This window comes from Eucalyptus grandis, chromosome 3, assembly GCF_016545825.1.
Source record: "Eucalyptus grandis isolate ANBG69807.140 chromosome 3, ASM1654582v1, whole genome shotgun sequence".
In the NCBI taxonomy this organism is placed as follows: Eukaryota; Viridiplantae; Streptophyta; class Magnoliopsida; order Myrtales; family Myrtaceae; genus Eucalyptus; species Eucalyptus grandis.
The window spans coordinates 30,493,547-30,500,367 of NC_052614.1; the positions used below are offsets into that span (position 1 = coordinate 30,493,547).

The window sequence follows — 6,821 nt, forward strand, 5'->3', positions numbered from 1 at the left end:
TCTTTTCTTTTTTGATTGGAAAACAAGCCTAGTTGAGCGGTAGAGAAACTAGAATCTGAGCATGAGGGTGAACAAAGTTCCGATTTCCCATATGACATATCGACTAATTGAGCGGAAGTCAAGTTGAAATTGAGCTTGTGAAGACCAATCCAAGCAACCTCAAGCCAAAAAATCGAGCTCAAAGTAGACACCTATATCAGGGTCTAAATATCTGAATTGAGTTACACTCAAGTATTCGACTAACTCAATTCTATAGTTGAGGCATAGCACCCAACACATACTTAGTACCCGTTCCCAGTGATTTTTTTTTTTTTGGGTCTAATCCAACCGTATATCTATTTTACAAATCACTATGTGTTATGTGCTACGTGCAATTTACGAAACTCTACTCCACTCACTCATGCGTCCACCCTGACCTCTCGAGAAGATGGGCAATCAAACTCCCAACCTCTCTAGTAATCTAGACTTTGGCTTTAAGACTCAAATTAACATTTCATTTTGCCATGGTCAACTTGGATGTGTCAAGGCCTATGCTTAACTTGCCAAATAAGACTGCGAACCCTAGTGGAAAGCCAATCTAACTCAACGGGGAAGAAAAGATCGTCGCGGGCTGGTGTATGGATGGGAATGACTGGTTGAACCACGGTTTACGTCGCACAGAAGTATTCTTTCTTTCTCTCCTGTCTTTTGTGCTCTTGGCCATTCCATTCCGTTGGTGAGGTTCAGGATATTTGCCTCGGTCGGTGGTGTTCAGTCCAAATCGAGGACACAGCCATGTGAACAATCAGGGTTATTAATGGGTCAACAAGTGTTGGTATTATGTGAGGCATAGGTCAACCTAATAGGAGCCATTTAGGATGCATCTTGTCATTTCAAACGCAGAAAATTACTATACCTAACTACCCTTATTAGAAATTTCCCAAGAAATGATGGAGTGTCAACCTTCACCCAAAAGGTCCCCCTAGTTCCTAGGTGTAATATTTTCTTGAAAATACTTCCGAAATCTTACATCTTAAAGTTCAAATGGAAGAGTTTAAGGACTTAATGAGCTCCGATTATTTTGTGCCTTTGGCCATTCCATTCCGTTAGTGAGGTTCAAGTAGCACTGCCTCAATTGTTGGTGATTGGTCAAATCGAGGAGTCTGCTTGACATAATGAAACATTGGACTGCAATGCTATCCACACATTAGAAAAGACAGGCCCAACAAACTGTTAGCATTTAAATTTTCTGTGAAAATCTTCGACCAAGCCAAAAGAACGTATTTACATAAACTCTGTTCATCCCACCATATCTCGTAATTTGATGATTAAAGAAAAATTATAATGTTCAAAATGCTTTGTATTCATGTTCTTTGGACTTATGTTCGAACCGAATATTAAAGAATAATGTATTACAAAGAATACTAGAGGACAATACTGAGTTAATTTAGATATGTGTCCATAAGTTATGCTAACCGATGTAGCATCCTTTCATTGGATATTAAATATGACCTGCTTGTTTAAATGTTCACGCAAATCGCATCTCATATTTTTGTTTCCCTACGCATTCAGATGGCAAATTCCCTGGCATCACTTGTGAGTAATGAAATTTTGGGTGTATTAGCTAGCTGAGCAAAACTCGAAATCTGCAAGTTCTTGCGTCCGATATTAATGAATTAAGTAAGGAAATACCAATTTAAATTTGGATAATATCTTTACCTACCTCGTAATATCGTTCCTGAATTTGGACTCGTCGGATGATGGGACCAGCGATGGCTCATGGTGGATGATTCACGGTCAATGTGCCTGGCGGTGGATCAGCGAGGTGCCCGTGGGTCGTTGGCGTGTAGCGGTGAGGCTAGGAGGAGAGGAGGTGCCAGACAACGTCGGAATTGATTTGGGATAGGCGAGGACCACCAATTACTCGTTAGTCGCTCGCCTAGAAACCTGCAAAAACCGACGTCGAGAATTTAACAACGAGGTGGCTTTGCTGGTAACGTCAAGCCGTCGAAGGCGCCGCAGGGACGGCAGCTTGAATTGGTGGCAGCTGAAGTCAACTTTTGGCTTTTCCTCCCTAAGCTCGGGCTACCCACTAGCGTGCTGCCAAATTCCAGCCCTTGACGTCCCAAATAATCCCCTTGGTCTTTCACTTGATTTTCTTTGCTTTCTTTGACAAAGAAAATAAAGCAATTCAACTCCACTGGATACTCCTCCAATCACATGTTCACCGCGCCAAAATTCTTCTTTTTATGTGTTCTTGCACGAGTCCAATAGGGATTGACAGGCGCATGAGTTCCTTAGACGGCAGATTGTGACAGGGACTTGCGACGAGAGACAGCGAATTTGTCTTGTTATCTTGCGTATGCTTCGCGTTGGGGTGCAAGGAGCTTGACCGCGAGGTGGCCGAGATCTGGGACGATCAGAAGGGTCAGGACAGCAAGATCCGCCGACGGCTGCGTGCGATGGGACTGAGCGCGGTGAAGACTGGTCTGGGTTGCTGCACGACGACGCTGAGCCGCTTCCTCGGGAACCGCCAAAAACCTGCAAGAAAATCGTCGCCGCCGGGAAGAGCGCTAGCAGATCTCGGTGGCGGTGTGGGAAAAGGCTGCAAGCACGAGGGCGCAAAGAAAGTGCTCGACCCCAGCACCAGTCGTTGTACAGGAAACACTCGCCCAAGAAAATGATCCTTCTTTGCTTCCCTTTTCACCTTTTTGGACTCTCTCGTCTGTTTTTCTTCTGTTGTGAAAGTGCGTTCTCTACCTCGAGGGTATGGAATTGACAGAGGAGGAAAAAACAGAGCCCTCTCTTGGTAAGGGCTAGCCAAGCTCGAGTGAGGGCAACACTAGTGCTCTCGGGGCTAGGGAGGATTGCCAAATCTAGACGAGCCTCGCGGATCCTAGGCGAAGGCCAATGAGGCCTCACTTGGGCCTGCAAGACCTTGCTCTAGGCAAGTGATGGTAGAATATGCATCACCGCACCCTCAACCGAGCCTAGCTAGGGTTGTTGGCCCTTCTGACAATGGCCATAGATAGGGTCGTTGGCCCTCGGCCATAGCTAGGGTCGTTGGCCCTTCTGACAATGGCCAATGGAAGCGCCATCGGCCTGCCATTCTCTCTTTTCTTTTTAGTTTGGTTTCTTTAATAACATTTTAGATTTTTTTAGTTATTTAATATAATTTAAGTAAAGATTTAAATAAAAATAACAAAATGTTACATCAGTATTTTGTTAGTTATACTTTATAAGTGTTAAGGCTCAATAATTTAGTTTTTAGAAAGACACACAAGAAATAGGTTTGACCGGGGACCTAAATTCAACTATAAATGCATCCGCTTTTTCTACATGTAAGTGCATCTGCTTACGCTGACTAAAGAGCTCATTTCTCTCAAGATTTTCCCAATACGCCGATCCCCAGAGCCACCCATCATGGAGGAGCAGGCGGTGGTTCTGTATTCTGCACCGGCCATCGGCCACCTCAGCCCATGGTGGAGCTGGGCAAGCTTCTCCTCGCCCGCCAACCTTCCTCTCCATCCACGTCCTCCTCCCCAGCCAAGCCTTCGAAGGCGGCTCCGTCTCCTCCTACATCGCCGCCGTCTCCGCCGCCCACCCTTCCATCACCTTCCACCACCTGCCCCCACCTCCCTCCCTCCCGACTACTCCACCTCCCAGCACCTCGAGACCCTCGCCTTCGAGCTCCTCCGCCTTAACAACCCCAACGTCCACCGCGCCCTCGTCTCCATCTCCGAGACCCACCGCGTCCGGGCCCTCGTCATCGACTTCTTCACCAACGCCCTGTCGGTCGCGCGCGGCCTCGGCATCCCCTGCTACTACTTCTTCAGCTCGTCGGGATGCGGCTTGACCGCCTTCCTCGGCTTGCCCGTCCTCCATAGGACCACCACCAAAAGCTTGAAGGACCTCGCCACCGACACCGTCCTCCGCTTCCCCGGCGCGCCGCCGCTGCTGCCTTCCGACATCGGTGGACTGGCGCAAGACCGCAACGACCGGGCCTACGAGCTCTTGCTGGAGAGCGCGACGAACATGCTGATGGCGTCCGGGATTATAGTGAACACGTTGGAGAAGCTGGAGGAGGAAGCCGTGTCCGGGACGGCAAATGCGTGCCCGACGGGCCGACCCCTCCGCTTTACTGCATCGGGCCCCTGGTCTCGAGCGGGGATGGCGGAAAAGCGGAGTGGCGGCGGCCCAGGTAACGACAAGCCGGAGTGCTTGACATGGTTGGACTCGCAGCCGAGAGCGTCGTGTTCCTGAGCTTCGGGAGCCTCGGGGTGTTCTCCGCCGAGCAGCTGAAGGAGATAGCGGCGGGGCTCGAGAGGAGCGGCCACCGGTTCCTATGGGTGGTCCGGGCCCGGCCACCGGTAACGACCACAAGGCCGTCTCCACGGCGGAGCCGGACCTGGGCGCGCTGCTCCCGGAGGTTTCTAGAGCGGACCGCGGGGAGGGTTCGTCGTGAAGTCGTGGGCCCCGCAGGTGGCGGTGCTGAACCACGGCGCGACGGGCGGGTTCGTGACCACTGCGGGTGGAACTCGGTGCTCGAGGCCGTGTGCGCGGGGAGTGCCGATGATCGCGTGGCCGCTCTACGCGGAGCAGCGGCAGAACCGGGTGTTCATGGTGAAGGCGATGAGGGTCGCTCTGCCGATGGAGGAGGCGGCGGGGAGGCGGTCGGTGAGCGCGGCGGGTGGACCGGCGGGTCGAGGGCTGATGGGGCCGGAGGGCGAGGCCATCAGGGAGCGGCTGCAGCATCTCAAGAAAGAAACGCAGGCAGCACTGAGTCCTGGCGGATCGGCTCAAGTCGCGTTGGCTGAGTTAGTACAGTCATGGAGCATCGCTTGAGCTTTTGCCTTTCCATCGTTTGTTTTTTTTGTGGTCTTTTTCTCTTCTTTGTGGTTTAAAAAAAAAAAAAACTCTGCAGGTTGTCAAAGGCTGCGATAGGCCTGGGATAATATCTATGGAGGAAACCCTAGAAAAATTCTAGTAACTAGACAAATAATAATGGGATTTGATTACCCCAGGCTTACATCTCGAGGCTCCCCAGATTCGGCGAGCGATCTCGCTGGATCTAAGCGAGCTCGAGCCTGCGGCCAGTGGCGAGGCCTCGCGTTGGCCAGAGACGAGCAGAGCCTCGCCGGATCTAGGCAGCTGAGCTTGCCTAGCCAAGGCGGGCTACCGGCCAAGGAAGAAAAATAAATGTCGCGACCAAAATTTTCGGGGTGAACCACAGGGTTTTATTAATGGATTGTTAGCGCAGAGCACCAACTGGTCTCTCAAACCCATCTAATTGCGACTTAGATTTAAATTACTAACATGTAGATAGATTTTAACTAGGAGTCGTCACTAATCTATTTTTGGTGGGTCGATTAGAAACCCTAGTAAAGTAATGGGAGATTTGCTTCTTACACTGACCAGAAGGCCCAAGTACGGGGACTTGGTTACGTTAGATTTCTCTAACTTGCCTTTCTTTTTATTTTGAAAAATGTTTGGCAAGCAATTTGATTGATTTTAAATCTATTTCACTAACATGTGAAGTGTTTATGCAGGTGCACAAACCACCAATTTAACACCCAAGAGCAATTAAATGATGCAGAATTTACCTCAAAGCAACGAAAGCATCTGCGGTGTTAAATTAAAATCCACATCAACAATCCTAGATATGGTTTCTAATTAACATGCAATTTCTTTTCTTGTTTTCACTTATTAAATGAAAATATAGTCAATATGCAATGCAATGCTATTAATTTAACATGAAATGATATAGCATAGCAACATAACCTAAACTATATGACATAAATAAGCATGCAGTCTATTATAAAGAAATGTAATAATTAAATATGCAATTTAAATTTACCCAAATGACTTAATTCTAATGACGTGCAATGCAATGCAATGGCGTACATAATTATTTCAATTAAAATGACATGCGACATACAATTTAATATGCGAGCTATATGTCACGACATTTATTAAATAACATAATCTAATGACGGGCAATTTCTAATTAAATGGACTTAACAACAATCAATAAATGACGTGCATTTCATGAACCTAATTCTATATGACATGGGCATTTTTATTTTCCTAACAAAACGCAATTTATCTAGGAGAGATTATCTACCTATAATTGATAAACATGCAACCTAACATGCAATGACGTGCAAAGAATGCCTTAATTCAACATGATATATGCATGATGATTTTTGTGTTTTTTTATTAATTTCGAAATTAAAATTTTCACATGCAATTCAAATAATGATAAACTAACATCCTAAATGAATGTGTTTTTCTTTTGGTTTTCTTTTCCATGATTCAAAATAAAATTCTTATTCTAAATATAAAAGAAAATAACCAAACCAAACCTAATCTTAATTCAACATTTTTTGGATTTTCTTATTTAAAACTCGAAATAAGATTGCAATTTTAACCCTAACACAGGAAATATTCTAAAGCAAATCTAATCCTAACTCAAATATTTTTTGATTTTTTTACAAAGATAAGATTGACTCAACCAACTTAACGACGGAAATCAAACAAGATAAGATTGATATCTAAAAATCGACAGAACCATATCTCGCGCATGAGATCGGGTTGGCCAATTTTAAATTATATCGCGAATCGAATCTCGGGCTTGAGATTGGATTGTCGATTTACATGAGATTACAAGTCGGATTTCGGCGTGAAAATCGGACTGTCAATCCCTACCGCTTGAGGGCACTTTCATGTTGGAACATCAATCATATATTTAGGAATAATCCTACTAAAGAAAAAAAAAAAGGTAAATAAGTGAGAATAACATAATAAAATAAAGTAAAGAAAGAACTACCTAATTGATTTTC

The 6,821-nt window shown here is 45.9% G+C and overlaps 1 pseudogene; it reads left to right on the forward strand.

The window, feature by feature from the left end:
- The first annotated feature begins 3,356 nt into the window (after window positions 1–3,356).
- On the forward strand, window positions 3,357–4,824 carry LOC120291806 (annotated as a pseudogene).
- The last annotated feature ends 1,997 nt before the right edge of the window (window positions 4,825–6,821 follow it).